Source organism: Narcine bancroftii, chromosome 6 (genome assembly GCF_036971445.1).
Source record: "Narcine bancroftii isolate sNarBan1 chromosome 6, sNarBan1.hap1, whole genome shotgun sequence".
NCBI lineage: Eukaryota > Metazoa > Chordata > Chondrichthyes > Torpediniformes > Narcinidae > Narcine > Narcine bancroftii.
This window is the reverse complement of record NC_091474.1, coordinates 175,399,012-175,416,898: the sequence shown is the minus strand read 5'-3', so window position 1 is coordinate 175,416,898 and position 17,887 is coordinate 175,399,012.

Sequence of the window (17,887 nt, the reverse complement as noted above, 5' to 3'; positions counted from 1 at the left end):
ATTGACATTAATGCCAGGGGCAACGCATCCACCCAATTTAGTTTGGTCCGTGCCTGTACTTTCCCGATCTTACTTTTTATTGTTTGGTTCATCCTCTCCACTTTCCCTTGGGATTGCGGATGGTACACCGTTCCAAAGGCATGTTTCAATCCCAACATTGCTTCTACCTCCTGTAGATCATTATTCTTAAAATGACTTCCATTATCAGACCTGATTTTTCTAGGAAATCCGTGTCTCGGAATATACTGGTTGATCAGGAATTTACATACCGTCCTTGCATCTTCTCTTTTGGCAGGGATTACCTCCGGCCACCCTGTGAACACATCTACTGCTACTAAGAGGTATCGATAGCCACTTACCCTCTCAATCATGTCCGTATAATCAAGTACGATTTCCTGCCCTGGTAACTTAGGTAGCGGGAACTGACCTTCATGTGGCTTTACAGTCGCCTTTACATTGAAAGCTATACATACCTCACACTCTCTAATATGGTTCTCCACCATCGCCGGCAGGAAGGGGTGCCACCAATGTATCAAGTACCTTATCATCTGCTTCTTTCCACAGTGTGTTAGCCCATGCGCCTCCTCGAGGAGGGGTTTCATGAGTCCAGATGGTAAAACTGGCCTCCCGTCTATCGATCTCCATAGTCCTTGATCCTTGGTTGCCCCCCTTTCCTCCCATACCATCCTTTCCTGAGGTGATGCCTTTGCTTGTTCCTGTACTATTACTTCTACCCTACACGGTGGTAATAAGTCATGTGCTGTTCTGTCTGCCTGTATCATAATAAACTGAGGGCCGTATCCTGCTGCCCTTTTAGCGGCCATGTCCGCTTCCTGATTTCCCCGAGCCACCATCGTATCTGTTCTATCATGTCCTTTACATTTAAGAACTGCTAATGCCCTTGGTTTCAGGAGGGCCTCAGCCAGTTTCCTAACATCCTTCTCGTGTTTAATTGGGGTCATTGCTGCTGTTAAAAACCCACTTCTAATCCATTGACTAAGTTCAACCTGTATTGTCCCTACCACATATGCCGAGTCTGTATATATATTGACCTCCTTCCCTTCTGCCCATTCTAATGCTGCTATCATTCCCTGTAGTTCTGCGAGTTGTGCTGACTCCTTTCCTCTCACTGTCCCTGTAATGATTTCTTCAAATCCTCCTGTAGTTTTTCGTACCACCGCATAGGCAGCTTTCAATCCATCTGTGGGGTGTCTGTAACAACACCCATCTGTAAACAAGGTTTCATCTGGTTCTCTTAAGGGTGTAGCCTGTAAGTCAGGTCTTATTTTAATATCCTTCACTACCCTCTTCTCACAACAGTGTGGTTCTCCCTCTCCCATATTGTCTGCCATGTTAATGCCTTCATGGGTAAATGTAACATTTGGAGCATTCAGGATCTTTTCTAGTCTCGTCTGCCTTAGTGAAGTCAATGTAAATGCTGTCGAGCTCACAAATGCTACAATGCTATGTGTTGTTAATACCGTCAGGCCATGTCCCATTACTATGTGTGCCACCTTTTGTAAAATCTTTGCTACTCCTGCTGCATGTCTCGTACATGGTGGGTGTCTGTCTTCCGTTGGGTCTAGTGTGATACTCACATACATGAGCACACATCTTCCACCCCCTTTTTTCTGAAAAAGAACACCATCAATTGTGTGTGCTTTTTCAGAAACATCCAAAAAGAAAGGCAGTTTATAATTTGGAATCGCCAAATCTGTAGCTGTTGTAAGAGCTTGCTTCAATAGAATAAAACTCATCTCAGCCTGTGCAGTCCAATCAAGTGTAGCTCCCAGATTCCTCATCCCCTGCTCATTCACCAAAGTTCGCAGTGGATGTGTCAACTCACCATACGATGGGATAAACTGCCTACTATAACCTGACAAACCCAAAAACGAAAGCATCTCTTTAACTGTCTTTGGTTTTGTATGATGTAGTATCGCTGTTCGATGTGCAGGGGAAATCCCTGTGCCTTTCGCTGAGACCATTCTCCCTAAAAAGGTGACCACCTGCCTGCAGCATTGCAGCTTTGAGCGAGAGACTTTAAAGCCTGCCTTGAACAGCTGCACTAGCAGGAGACAGGTGGCCTCCAAACAGGAAGTATGATCAGGTGCTGCTAATAGGACGTCATCTACATACTGGATCAGAACTACCCCACCTGGCAGTGCTAGCCCCCCCAGCTGTTCTTTCAACACCTGATTGAAAATCCCTGGAGATAAAATAAAGCCCTGCGGAAGCCTAGTATACCGCAACTTTCTACCTCTATACGTGAACGAAAACACATCTCTTAATGGTTCTGCCAGCGGCAAGCAAAAGAAAGCATTCGCTAAATCTATGCAAGAGAACCACTTGTGGTTGGGGGTTAAAGCAGTCATGGCAGTATATGGGTTTGGTACTGGAACTGTGGGTGTACTCACAATACCATTGATGCGCCTTCATGCGCCCAATTCATGGGCCATCCGATATTTGCCAGTGTCTTGTTTAGGAACAGGTAAAATGGGTGTATTCCAACTAGAACGCGAATGTTCCAACACCCCTGAATACATAAGGCCATCAATGGTCTCTGCCAAACCTTCCTCAGCTTCAGGTTTGTGGGGATACTGCATCTGCCAAATAGGGGTGTAATCTGACAGTTCGAAGGTTATGGGATCAACCTGCTGACAAAAACCCACATCTGCTGGTCCCACTGACCACAGGTTCTCAGGGAGAGAATCTAGCATAGGGGCCGAGTCGGGGTGATCCATCTTCTCTCTACCATGAAAGCGTTCAATCTGTCTATGCTCAAGGAGGACTCGATCATATGTCGGAGACAAAATTCTGTATGCCTGACCAGATGAGGAGAACTGCACTGTCGGTATTTGGGTGTCAGACCAGTCCCTTAGGGACCTCAAGTTCCGACACATCGGTCCCAAATCTTTTGCCTGATGAGTAGTGCCAATTGCAAGGGTGACATGAGGAATGGCCTCACCTGCCATCTCATACCATTCCAGCTGTTCAGATGTCAGTGCCACCGTAGCGGCCACCCCCTCCTTTCCTACCACTATGTAGTCTGAATTAATTTCCCATAGCATGCCCTCTACCTCTTCATAAAAGGCATGCTGATACATTTCATCCCCATCCCTATCGTAAAAGAGGGTCATATGGGGAGGGTCCGAGGGAGGGGTATACGGGTGTAACGTCTGGATCCACGGCTTCCATTGATTATAAAGCTTTAGCAGCCCTCCCTTCTGTGGGTCCTCTGGTTGCAGCAACCCCCAGTAAATGTCAGTCCATTGTCCCTCAGACGCGGATCCTCCAGCTGCCGCCAACAACATCTGAGAACTGGAATGCAGTGTAGTTAATGAACAGTTCATAGAATATCCATTTGGAAAGGTGACCTCTATTCCGCTGGGTCCACAAAGGATCGATGCTCCGCACTTGACCAACAGGTCTCTGCCCAAGAGATTGGTAGGGCACCTGGCTGACAAAATGTATTGATGTGTAAAAGTCTGTCCCGCCACAGAAGTGACTAGTGGTGTAGAAAACGGCAGATTTTCTGGTGTACCCGAGAACCCTATCAGCTGGACGCTAGAGGATGATGTTTTATCTTGAAATTCAGTGCCAGTGAGTGTTGAAAATCTGGCTCCCGTATCCACTAAAAAGGATACTTCCATGTCCATAACTTTAATCTGCAGGAAAGGGTCTGCCAACCTAGCCTGCTCGTGGGTGCTCGGGCTCCGTCACTGTGGGCAATATTGCTCCTCCTCTGTCAGCAAAGGGAATTGTCTCTTTGGAGCTAAAGCCGCATGGGGTGCCTGATGTACCGGGGGTGGCACTGACGATCTCTGGGGCTGGACCCAATGCTCATTTTGTGGTGGTCCATATCCCCTTCCCCCAGTGTCCCAAGGATCCCAAGCCAGGGGGCAGTCTCTCTTCCAGTGTCCTGGCTGACCGCATACAAAACATACGGCTGGTTGCATTCGTGGAGCACCCCGACCTCTCCCTCTTACTCGGAATCCCCCCATTGGACCTCCCATTCTGGCCACATAGGTGGGACCCGGTGCCCAATATGGGGCCGGGTGCCAACTCATATTATTCCCTTGTGGTGGTTGCGTTGGCTGCTGAATCATCTGGTTCGCACCCTTTGAGGAAATCTTTTTTGCCTCGTTTGCCTTTTTTCTAGCCTCTTCCAATTGAAGCTTAAGGAGTTGCACTTGTGCCGACTCCATAGTATGTTTGTCCTCCTTTTGCTTAGCCCTGTAACGTTTCATGTGATGGGTCAAATGTTTTTCCCATTGCTCACTCGAGCAGCCAGGAATATCAGGGTTATTATCTAATGCCTCCCTAACTACAGCTGGCAGTCCACTCGTTACTGCAGCCCTAAAGAGTGTAGTCTGCAAGGGATCTGTGGCTGGGTGTACTCCTGCTTTATCAGTCCAACTCTCCCTACACTGACTCAAAAAAGTCGAGATCTCCTCATCCTCCTTTATGGAAAAGGTCAGGGACTGCATGACACCGGGGGGAACGGGGAACTTATCTCTCATTGCCCCTCCTACTGCCGTAGCATGGTTGGCAAATGGCTCGGCATCGAGGCACCTAGTGATTCCTGCGATCATTTCTACCTGCTGTATCTCCCACAGCCCAATCCCCTATGGCTATCTTATGTCCCATCGTATATTGGCAGAACTTTCCCATCCACGCTCCACCTCCCTCAGTCGGAGGTGGCATTTTATCCAAAATACAATTCATGTCGGTGAATGAGAAGGGTTGATACCTCTCCCCAATTTGCGGACCCTTATAAATTAGCGGCATCTGTCTATACCTTTCTGGAAGCCGTACTTCCTCCCTGTCCCGCAACGCATATCCCAAAGGGGAACGAGGGTAATCCTGACTCTGTCCTCTATGTGTGATCATGCTTCCCCTGATCGTGACTGGCTGTTCCTCCTCTTCATTCTCAACACACACTAGCTAGATCAGTATCCTCGTTCTGCTCTCTCTCCCGTTCCCATCTGACACTCGCTGGGTCATTTCCCTTCCTATTCTCCTCTTGTCCCAGCTCTCTCTCACCTGTACTTCCCAAGCCCCTACTATTTTTCCTTACTGCACATCTATCGTTCTGTACTTCGTGCACCCACTCTTTTGTTTCCTCCACTCTCTCCTGTGCAACTCTCTTCAGTCTCTCCTTTGCCTCATGTAGTTCTGGACCTGTTAACTCAGTGACATTCACTATTCCCTCACTTATCTGCATCGCTGGCATTTGGGGAATAGGATAAGGTGGTGGCAATGTCTCCGGTAACTCTGGATATAACGGGGCTGACGGCTTCACCTCCCCCATATTCTCCTTAGTGTTATGGGATCCCTGTTTAATATCATGTTGAAGGTTCGCTTCCACAGCCATGCAAGCCAATGTCATAATGTGTAAATCTGCCCTTCTCTGTTCCTTCACTTCTCTCTGTTGTTTAAACCTTCTTCTATTCCATATAGATCCTTGTCCTTTTGCCTCATGTTCCTGTACCTCCTTGGCTGCTTCCCTCTCTGCTTCTCCTAAGTACAGTACCAGCCGGATTTTTTCAAACCCTCGTGGTACCTTCCCCTGATTCTGCAGCTCTCTCCATATCTGTTCGTACCTTGCCATAGCCTGTACCTCCTCTCCCTTCAGTACTCCTCCCAGTAATTGATTCCTTGTTTTCTCCCACTGTCGGTTTACAGATGGGGGAACCCCTCTGTCTCCCCCGAGCTCTTGCCCTACATCCCTATTTACTCCTTCCATCTCCGTTCCAATCTTTAACCCTTTAGACTTCGTGATTCACTGGGTCTCTCCCCTGGTAGGATTTTGACACCCTGCAATATACTTCGTCCCTTCCCACGTTATTATGAACACCAGCAGCACACTACACACGATCCTTAAACAAATACTTATTATAAACTATTATGATACACTAGACGATTCCTAAACAGATACTTATCCACTATAGAAGCAAATAACTATAAAACAATACACCTTATACAGATACTGATTGTCCACTACTATGGCACACGATCCTTAATCAAATACTTATTACACACTATAGAAGCAAATAACCATCACCATACACCTTATTCTAATTGGCCAAGTGTCTAAAGCTATCTCTCGAGATCGCTACGAGGGGACTCCAACCCCGTTCTACTAGGAGGACTCCAACCCCCTTTTACTACAGGGGACTCCAACCCTGTTCTACTAGGAGGACTCCAACCCCCTTCTACTACAGGGGACTCCAACCCTGTTCTACTAGGAGGACTCCAACCCCCTTCTACTACAGGGGACTCCAACCCTGTTCTACTAGGAGGACTCCAACCCCCTTCTACTACAGGGGACTCCAACCCCGTTCTACTAGGGGGACTCCAACCCCGTTCTACTAGGGGGACTCCAACCCCCTTTTGTTTTATTCTTTGGCTTTAACGAGGGCTTTTGCAGAGTAGTGACAACACACAATTTATCTTTGCCAATAGCAGAACTTCGTTAAAACAGGCGTCTGCTTATCTCCCTTTGTCACCAAAGGGACACCAAATTGTCGGGGGTCACCAAATTGTCGGACTCTGGCTCTACCTTACTCTTAATTTAGTCTATGTGTAGTCTGAGTCCAGCGTGTTCTTTGAATGAAGTGATAGGAGAAGGTATTCGGTTCAACAGTCAATTTATTACACAGCACAAGAATAAAACTTAACAGAGCTCTGGGTCACTCATTAGTTCATAGGTCACCTGCACAGTGAGCTACTCCCCAAGACTGACCCCTATTGTCCAGTTGGTTCAGTTTATATAGGTCAGCCTTATCATACAGAACAAAAGTTGGCTTCCTTTGCTAGATTTCATTATCATACAGAACAAAAGTTGTCTTTCTTTGCTAGATCTTTTTGCATAAGGGTTATCACAAGTCATCTCCTGTTTTGCAGATATCTGGGGTGTAGCACTCCCATCTTAATCCTCCAGGCCAGACTATCCCGTTGTGTTGATCAGAAATTAATTCATCCCCAGATATTTCTAATCACCATTCTGTTCTTGTCCGGCCAATTTCTGCTGTTCTCTTTAACACCTCCTCCTGCCTTAATCTTCCTCCTAGACTTGTTTTCCATTCCCTTTGTTTCTTACAGGCCATTCTTTGTTCTGATCTGGCCTGTGTCTCCTGTGCTACTCACCACCTCCTTTAGTTTGAGCATTCCTCCTAAATCGTTTTATGCATTTCCTCTCCCTGTATTTTGGAGAGACAATTTTGTTCAGCCAACTTTGCTCCATGCTGTGATTGCTACTTAATCACATTCCTTTTTCCCTGAACCATGCAGTAAATATACACTTATTAATTAATCATTTATTTCATACTGTTTTAACCCCTAGATTCCAACAGGATCTTTTTACACTGCCAGCGGTGAAGAGCATTTCTGAAAATGCCTGTTCAGTATATTTCCATTGTTGATTCTACCTAAACCTTAGCTTTAAGAGATTTGTTTACAGACTGTACTAGGTTTTTTCATGGAAAATAAACTTAAATGTAATGAGGGTTGGCCAGTTTTTTGCTATCCTTTTTGTCATTTTTTTTGTATGGTCAGACAATATAAAGTTTGCTGCACATTACAAAAACAAAAAGTGATAATTTTACTTTCAATATCCCACTTTTCACCTGATCAGAGAAATTCTCTGCTACCTTCCCCAACCTTCTCTGTTACCTTGACTGACTGGTTTCTTTTCTTCTGACCATGATGATAGGACCTGAACTATTAACATTTTTGTTCCCCCTGGCTCCTGTCTGACCTGCTGGATTTCTTCAGCATTTTCTGCATTTTTTTTTAAAATCTTTTTCTTTCCACTCACATACCACCAGGGAAGGTTGAGAATCACTGCTCTAGACCCAATTGTTACTGAAATATTTTGCTTGAGCAAAATTGTTATTGGCCCATTTCTTTTGAAGTTATGAAACCGTGCACAATACGAATCAATTAGGTACAATTATAACAGTGGTTTTCAAACTTTTTCTTTCTGCCCACATACCACTTTAAGCAATCCCTTACTAATCACAAAGCACATAGGCTAGGGATTGCTTAAGGTGGAATGTGAGTGGAAAGAAAAAGGTTGAGATCCACTGCTCTACACAAATCCCTGGAACATCTGGACAATAAAGATGGATTCATCAGGATGTTCTTTATTGACTTCAATTCGGCATTTAACACCATCAAAACTGAATAGCAAACTCCAAGACCTGGGCCTCAACATCCCACTGTGTAATTGGATCATGGATTTCCTCACCTCTAGACCACAATTAGTGACAGTTGGTAAATACATCTCCTCCACAATCTCCATAAGTACTAGAGCATCACAGGACTGTGTTCTTAGCCCCCTATTCTACTCACTTTACACCTACGACTGTAGGGTTTAGTTATGACATTAGCACATTCAAAGACTTTGCTGATGACACCACAGTAGTGGGTTGTATAAAGAAAGGAGATAGGAAACTTGGCAGAATGGTGCAGCAACAACAACCTTGCACTCAATGTCACCTAAACTAAGGAGCTGACTGGTGACTTCAGCAAGTGAAAGCCAGAGATATATAAGCCAGTGATCATTAGGGGATCAGAAGTGGAGAGGATGAGTAAATTTAAGTTCTTGGGAGAATCTTTCCTGGACCCAACACACTAATGATCATGAAGAAAGCACATTAGTGTCTCTACTTTCTCGGGAGTTTGCGTAGGATTGGTGTGGCACAAGAAACCTTGGCAAATTTCTACAGGTGTGTGGTGGAAAATGTGCTGACCAGCTGCATCGCTGTCTGGTATGGGGACACCAATATCCCTGAGCATAAAGCCCTGAAACAGCCTAGGAGATCACAGGCAAAACCCTTCCCAGCATCAAGAACATCTACTGCAAATGAGGTATAGGTGCTACAAGACTCGCATCACCAGGATCAGGAATAACTGCTACCCCTCTAACATCAGACTCCTCAACAACAAACATAAGGACTCTCACGTTTGCACTTTATTGATTTTTTTTATTCTCTCTGTTTTGCACCATCGGTTTGTTTACATTCGTTATCTGTTTACAATTGTTTATTTGTTTACATGTATCTGCTGTGTACAGTCTTTTCGCACTACCAATAAGTAGTAATTCTGCCTCACCCAGGAATCTCAGGGCTGTATGTGATGAAATATATGTAATCTGACAATAAATCTCAAATCTTAAATCTGAATCTGAACATAGCCCAAGTTTTATGAGATCTTGGATAGATTAGAAATTTCTCCTAAAATATCAGGCTTGGATATCAGCTGGATCATAGAGGTATGTGAGCCTCATGCGTGTTGTTAATATTGCACAATATGGAATTCCAAATATGAATCTGTTATCATCCTTCATGGAGCTGATTATTTATTAAATCTACCCTGCACAAATAATTATTCTAATATAATAGATAATCAGTATTTGGTTATATTTTTGAATGTTTTTAACTCATATTTTATATGTAATAAATGGCGGTGTTGCAGGAGCTGCTCTATGGCTTTGCTGCCGTTGGTGCAGTCCCACAGAGAGTGAACAGTGGAGATGCAGTGCTTCTGTGGGGTCCACCACCCAGTTAACTGCCCTCAGCTCCACACAAGCTTTGAATGGCCTGTTAAAGGAGCCGACGGTAGTTTTATTTAAAATCCTGCGACCGCGAGGTCTGCACCCTAGATGGCGGCGACTCTGACCGGCAGTAGCCACAAAGGGTTGCAGACTCCAGAGGAGCAAAGGACTGATGCAAGGCACAAGGAAACAGAGAGACCACCCTTGTCTGACAAGGAGAAGCAGGGGAGATGACCCACAGGACAGTGAGGGGCTCTGCAATTGAAAGACCAATGCATGCAGGTAGGCTGCTGTTAACACGAGGCAAGAAACCCACAGAGGCTGTAGGCTGCTGGGGACAGCTGTCGGGAGACTCGTGCCAGGCTGCGGACTGCTGGTGACTGGCTCAAAACTGACTGAAGGGGTACCAGGTACTGGAACAGGGATGCGAGGTGGTGCCAAAGGTGAAGGCACTGAAGGGTTCCTGACTGTGTTGGAGGTTCGGATCTGGAGCTCAAGTTGCCAATGGTTTGGACAGGACTCCATGTGCCTGTGGAAGCACTGGAGGCGAATCTACAGACACTCAATGACTAGGGTGGACTCTCTTTTGCTTCTATTTCTCTGACTGTAAGGAGGCACTTCAGGCAATTTCTGCTGATGGCAAAACTGTCTGCCTTACAACAGGCAAAAGCAATTTCATGTAATATGACACTTTTTTAATAAATAAATTGAATCTTGAATCTATATCTTAACATTTCAAAGAACAATCATTTTGGTTAGCAAAAACAACTGCAACCTTTTGTATTGTAAGCAAAATCCTGCTGTGCAAATGAAATACATCAAAATAATGAACAAAATACTGAACATCAGTGGGATTGCTGCAAGCCCCTGAATTAGAAAGGAAAATATGATTTCTGCCTTCCAATATTTCTTCAACATCAATTAACTGATGTTATCTAACAACACAGGAACATGTGTTAAAATACATTAGATAATTAGCATTGAGAAAGACAACAAACAAAAGCAAGAGAGAAGCAGAGATAAAACATTAGGCTTTCCTCTTCCTCATTGTTAGTCATGGTTTTAAAGCTAAGGAAGTTTTGAGATGGCAATCAAGAACCTTAGCAAACTTTTTTTAAGCTTTAGCTTTGAACTCCTTCTAACCTTCATGTGTTAAAGCTCTCTTTCTCTAGATGGTAGATGCATGTTGGTTTGGGTTTTTTTTTAATCCTTTTGGGTACAACTAACCTGAAGAGATTTGCAATTCAATTCCATTTTACTAAAATACTACATCTTTTCCAATCCAGTGATTCCAATTCCAAAATTAACCAATTAACTTCATCTGAGTACACCTATGGCAGCTATGAGATGGTAATGCACAAAAATTATTGGAATTTAGTACCCACTTAGCAGTACGCTGGAGAGTGCTGATTCATCAAAGAACTACAGACCTGAAGTCTGAACACTCACAGGTACAAGTTCCCTGCACTTTGAAGATAGCTGCCTGAGTTGTGCTGAGAACCCGTGTATATTCCTGCCCTCCCTTTGGGAAGCTGGGTGCCAAAAATTCAGACTGAATCCATTCTGTCCACTGGCATTCTCTCAACAATAAATACTTATGGCTCGCTATGAACAAAAGACGATGTAGATAAGTGGTTCTCAATCTTTTTCTTTCCACTCACGTACCACTTGAAGTATTCCCTATGCGATAGGTGCTCTGGGATTATTAAGATGGAAAGAAAATGGTTGAAAACCACTGTTTTAATTGTACCTAATTGACTCGTTATGTGCATGGTTTCATAACTCCAAAGGAAATGGGCCAATGACAATTTTTCTCAAGCAAAATATTTCAGTAACAATTGGGTCTAGAGCAGTGATTCTCAACCTTCTCTTCCCACCCACATACCCTTACTAATCACAGAGCACTAATGGCATAGGGATTACTTAAAGTGATATGTGGGTGGAAAGAAAAATGTGGAGAACCACAGATTCTTTGTAATCATTCTGTAAGATACTTGTCATAGCAAAATTTACTCTTATGGATTAGAGATACATTCCCAGAACTACCTCTCTTATCCTTTTCTAACCCAGCTTCAGAATTATAATTGAAATCATATCTCTAGTTATTGTGCCATTTGTTTCCTCTTTAACAGCAATGTCAGCTTTGTCTACCCATCTGAATTGTTCACACAGGACAAAACACATGCTTCTCTTCATCATAAATGCCTAATGACATAATTAGCTGTTCTTTTAAACATTTAAGGCAGAGTTAAGAGGAAACTGCTTCTTCCAGATTCTATGGAAATGTCTTCCCAATGAAGCAGTAGAGGCTGCCTTGTTGAATGCATTTAAGGTACAGATATACTTTTGAATAATTGAGCAATTAGACCACAAGACCATAGGAGTAGAGTTAAGCCATTCAGCCCATTGAGTGTGCTCTGCCATCCTATTGTGGCTGATTTACCTCCACTCTCCTACCTTTTCCCTGTAACCCTTAATTTCCTTCCTGATTACCTCCACCTTAAATACCCCAATGACTTGCTCTCCATAATCATCTATTGCAATAAATTCACCACATCATCTCTGTTCTAAAGGGAGGTTGTTGTATATTGAGGCTGGGCCCTCTGGACTCCAGTAGGGGAAGAGGGTAGGGGTGTTAAAGATTTCAGCAGGTGAGAGCCCTAAATATTATTAAGTTGTTTAGAACTATAAGTTCACAAAAGAGAAAAAGGGCAGTATCAGTGGGGTAAACGATGCCCTTCTACATGCTTCACGTGTCCTTGCAGTCCAGGAAGTGACTGTGAATGTGCTGGTATGAGCCCGCTTTGCTTCCCTGATGGGGACAGCTTGGCTCTTGTAATAACTAGGGCTTCCTTGTCGTCCGCTCAGTTTCTGAGTAGCATGTGCACCTCCACTGTCATCCATGGTTTCTGATTGGAGTGATTTAAGATGGTCTTGGGCAAAATTATGTCATCCGAATACTTACTGATATAGCTGGTCGCTGATGCCATATACTCCTTCAGATTGATTCACTAACCTCTCATTGCTGCTTCCTTGAAATGTTCCAGACAGAATACACAAAGTTGTCTTGAAGTACAATCTTGAAGTGAAGTGCATGAGTGGCCCCTACTGGCAGGTTTTAACCTGCCTCCGGACTGGTCTGAGGATGCTGATCCCTTGTAAAAAAAATTTCTACACTCCTTCAATCTTAATGATATTTTTAACTGTAGATAGGTGACCTAAACTGCATCCAAATTTGGCTTCACCAACTTCTTCAACAACTGCAGCATAACATCTCAACTTCTACGCTTAATAAAAAATATTTCAATTTGCTGCCTTCTCCCATGCCAACATGTCTGTCCATGTTCTCATGCACTGCCAAGCTACGTATACCCATAAATTGGAAGCACAACACCTAATATTCTGTATGGGCACTCTCCAACTGGATGGTATTAACTTCAACTTCTCCAGTGTCTGATAGACCACTCCCGGTTCTCCCTCTTTTCCCTATCCCCCTGTCTCCTTTCCTCCAGCTCTTCACCCTCTTCCATCTCCATTCACAAAGCTATTACCACCCTCATTTGTTATTTTGCCCTCCCTCCCTTATCCACCTCTTGCCTGTTGGCCTGTTTTCCTCCCTCTGCCCCTCCCCACCCACCATTTTATTCAGGTACATGGCTACATTTTGTTCACACCTTGATGAAGGGCTCATATCTGAAGCATTCATTATATATCTTTGCTACATGAACTACACTGTTAGACCTGCAGAGTTTCTCCAGCATTGTGTTTTTACTTCAATCATGGCATCTGCAGACCTTCACGTTTTTTTCCTAGACTGAATACTTTGATTTACGAATCCAACTCACCAAAAGCTCTCTCTACAACCTTATCTATCTGTGGTGCCACTTTTAAGGAATTACATTATCTGTATTCCCAGGTCTGTCTGTTGCACTACACTCTGCTGTGCAACATGCAAGTCCTACCCTCCAAAAGTAAAACAGCTCACACTTGTCTGCATTTTCTGTCATTTTTTCTAGCTATGTAGTCCTTCATCCCAAGAACCATTATCTTAAATCCTTTCTGAATCCTCTTTAATGGCTTCACCATGTCCTACCTTTAATGTGGTAGTCAGAAATCTCTAGTTGATGCCAAACCAATGAATGATAAAGATTCAGCAATACCTCACTGTTTTACATTGTCTCATCAGATAAAGTGTGGAATTGTTTATACCTTATTATTCCATTCTCAACTTGCTCTGTCACTTTCAATTATTTGATATAAGGGAAAAGGAGGTTAACCTCTGATAACTTTTTTTTTAAAACATAAAAATTGTCTGAGAAACTCAGCAAGTCACACAGCACTCTAAATATAGCAAAGATAAAAATACATAACCAACATTTTGGGCCTGAGCCCTTTGTGATATTTGTGCCATTCGTCAAGGTACAAAAATACAGAGCAGAACCACAAAGTACAAGACACAGGTTTTATTAAGTCATGCCAGTGGGAATGAGTAGCATTAATGTCAGGTAGACAGAGTCACCTTCGTTAATACCAGAACCTCATTCAAAGATTCAAGTGACACAGAACAGTATTTAAGGCATTTTTTACATACAAATCTGAGAGGCATCTCTTTGAATTTATCATTATCAGCTCAGGTTTTACATAAGGCACTGCTCTTTACTGAAGATAGGGAAATGGTTAATGTCAATCAGTTAATCACATGTATGTCATAATTAAAAGATATAATTTCTTGCATAGGAATATGGCAGAATTCTGGAAAGATTGCTTCCAATGCACAGTAACATCTGCATTCTGTATGCCTTAATTATCACAATGATATTAAGCCATCAATGTTAACAATAGGGAGAGAAGTTTCTAGGCTGGAACAATATTAGATCAAAACTTAACTGGCACCATCAGTGTTACTGGGTGCACCCCATGGCCATTGACAACTCCAATCATGGCTGACAGGTTGTAAGACACAATCGGCAGGTGCATTTGCACAGGAAGCCATTTATGAATGGGGTTCTCAATTGACAAGTCATTGACTTGAGCAGCAAAGTCAGTTAGTTCTTCTATGTTAAAAGGCATTATGGATTCTGTAAGTCTGCTGTAATGCTGTTTACCCAGGAACGCAGGAAATGGTCGAAGTAATTAATTCAGATGACATTGGATGCTGAGTTGATTGGCTCTAACTCTCTGTCTGGGATGTGCTTATGCCTAATAAACATGTGGCTCTCTCTGGCCCCAGCTTGGAAGCTAGTGATTAGTGAGCTTAATAAAGACAAATCTGTGGTGCTTCTCTCATAACTGTCATTTCTGGAGAGCATATAAATACAAACTTTAATGCCTTTCATCATGTTTATTTTTCCTTTTTCAAGGGATTGCAGCATTTTTGTGCAAATTACTACCCAGCATCTGCAAAATTTCTTGTTTAACTCCACTAACCTGATAGCTTGGATGAGGAAAAGATGAGAAGAGTTCAATGGGACAGTTAAGTGACACCATGGAATAATTGAACCAAATAGACTGTTTCACTGCCATCTGTTTTATGAATTCTATGCTAGAGTGACATGTGCTTCAGAGCAGTAGTTTTAAATTGTGACAAGAACACAAAAGATGGAGTTGAATGTCAAGGTATTTATTCCATGAATGATGTAGGTGAGAATCCTGATCAAGTTTCCTGGTCATATCTGATAAATAGGAAAGTAAACTACCAGGATTACCAATAATGTAGGAAAGACAGGAAATAAAGTAAGCCTTCCTAAAGACTCCAAGCAGCTTTTCAAGAAAGACAGTTTAATTCACACTGAATTGACGATACGTCACTGAGGCACAGACAAGATGGGAGCAACAGGACTACTTCATCTCTGAACATTGCCCTGAGCATCTTTGAGTAACAAGTGAAGATCAGGAAATCTTGTTTTATCTTCAACTGCTGTCAGGCCTACAAGCATGCAGGCAGCAGTGGAGGAAGGTAGATGGAAAGAAGAATACCACCAATGCAGTTTCATGAAACTAGCTCCAGTACAAGACAAGATTTACTCATCTTAGAGGGATTCACAGCATTCTTATTACTCCTGTTCTCCAGAAAGTTCTGTAGCATACAGCTTTCACCCCAGATTCACCAAAATCAATGTTGCCCTTTAGCCTAAAGGAATTTATGGGAGGACAAGAGCAGATGCTGAATGTAATTATTGATGTTGTTCAGCTGAAGCACTTTATAAGTACCAAGTGGTTCCACTACAGACTGGTGTCAGTGTCACTTCACTTCATCATTAATGACATCTTCAATGTGAAGGTAGTCATCAATGGTGTATCCTTGTGATGCCCTGTAGCCAAGTAGCAAAGTTATGCAGCAGGAAGCAATTCAACACTATGCCAAGCACACACACCCTTAACTATATTACAGAATTACCTAATTGAGGGCATTGTGGACATAGCTGCAGGGCAGTGCTTTGGCTGCATGAGAGGAGCCATTAGCCAAATGTTCAGTAAGTAGCTGTCCTAATGAAATCTGAACTACCTGGCTACCTTGAGTAGATATCCTCACCACATGCAGAGAGAAAGATTGAAAGTTATGAAAGATTACTGCAAAATATTATAGTCACGGCAGCAGTCAGAAAAACTGGCTAAGTGCTCAATGATATACGACTGGCGATTAAATTCTAGACTTGTCATTATATCTCTTCTCCTCAGGCAGCTCCTCACATTCAGGAATGCCCAGTTGTGTGACGTCTTCAGGGTCAATGCAGGGGAGGGAGGGGGGCAGACGAGGTGCTGTGCCTCCCCCATACAATTGTGGCCATTTCTGGCTGCCAGACCTACCCCACTCCCTCTTGTGTCAGTAGTGTCTAGCTTGATGCTTGCAAGTGACTCTCCTCCCGCCCCTGGCCATGTCACAAGCATGCGTCAAGCGTCAGTAGTGTCTAGTGACACTTGATGCAATAAAAGAAGCGTTCTCATGCCCACCTTAGACGGGAGGATGGCTTTAATTATAGATAATTATAGCCCCCCCCACCTCATCAACAGGATGGTCCCTGCTAGCACGCCCCACTGAATGAGTCCCCCTCTAAATCTCTAATATCCCCCTGTAACCTACGTTCTGGAGCCAACCCTGGGGTTCTGAAGTGGCATATGAAGTAACACGAGAGCTGAGACTCTTCCACTGAAGAAGAATGAGGCTGATGGTAGTGGGGGGGGGGGGGGTTTAATTTGAAGAGTGGTCGATTCTCCCCAGGCACTTAGATTTGTGTATGGCCTCAAAGTTCTTAATACTGCCCCTAATGTTTCTTCTTAACTTTGAGTGGATATGGGTCAGGATTCCCTGATGCTGGTGGGGATCTTACATTTCTTCAAGAGGCTTTGAAAAGATCCTTGGATCCTTTTCTCTGACCACCTGGTAATCTCCTCCCATCATAGAATGCAGAACAGAATATTTGTGCAATGTCTGGTGCTGGGCAGACAAACATGTCTGGCCCAAAATGGCCAAATAACAATTATTAAATCTCAGTGTTGGCCTGGTAGAAGTTCAAATGTTCATGTGCTTAGCCTTTCAGTAAACTTGGAAGATTTAACAGACACCGAGTTGCTGGTATTTTTCTTTGGTTTTATGATGCCTGCTATAAAGTAGTCCAGATCTCAGATCATACAGTGGGCAGGAATCACTGGCAAGGTAGACCATGAATTTTAAGATATCTGGCCATAATTCCTCATCTTACCTCAGAGATCTCTTGCCCAAAACAAAGTTCCACTGGATAGTTTTGTGAAATAATCACAGAAATATGTACTGTTATGCATTTACACCTTACTCAACCAAGCCCTAAGAAGATTTTAAAAATTGTGTGAGTTGGAAATAAAAATACAGTTAAACAATGGTGTTGTCTTGCAATTTACTGAAGAGAATGTATAAGAGACCAGAAGACCATTATTTTTTTCATATGATGGGTGAACAGCCATCTTTTGGGAAGTAACACTGATTGATCTAATGTCGCAGCTATTTCAATAATAATGCTGATCTGCTTTTGTAATTTGAATGAATTAAGTACGGTAGTTCCTTTTTTTTTATGCCACTGATTTCCTCATTTGCTGAACATTGAAGGTTAATTCGCTCACTCGTTGAAAAGAATCCCACAAGAAACTCCAGTGCATAGATATTTGACATAATGTAGACCAGGATCTCTGATATTAGGCTGACAAACCAAGGGTAGAATTTAGTTTTGCATTGACAATTTCCCATATACATGGTATTTGGAAGATTAAACCCATGATATCAATATATTAAATGTGTCATTTCTGACCAGTGATACTCAGTGGTTTCACAGTAATCGAGGTGACATTTGATGTAGA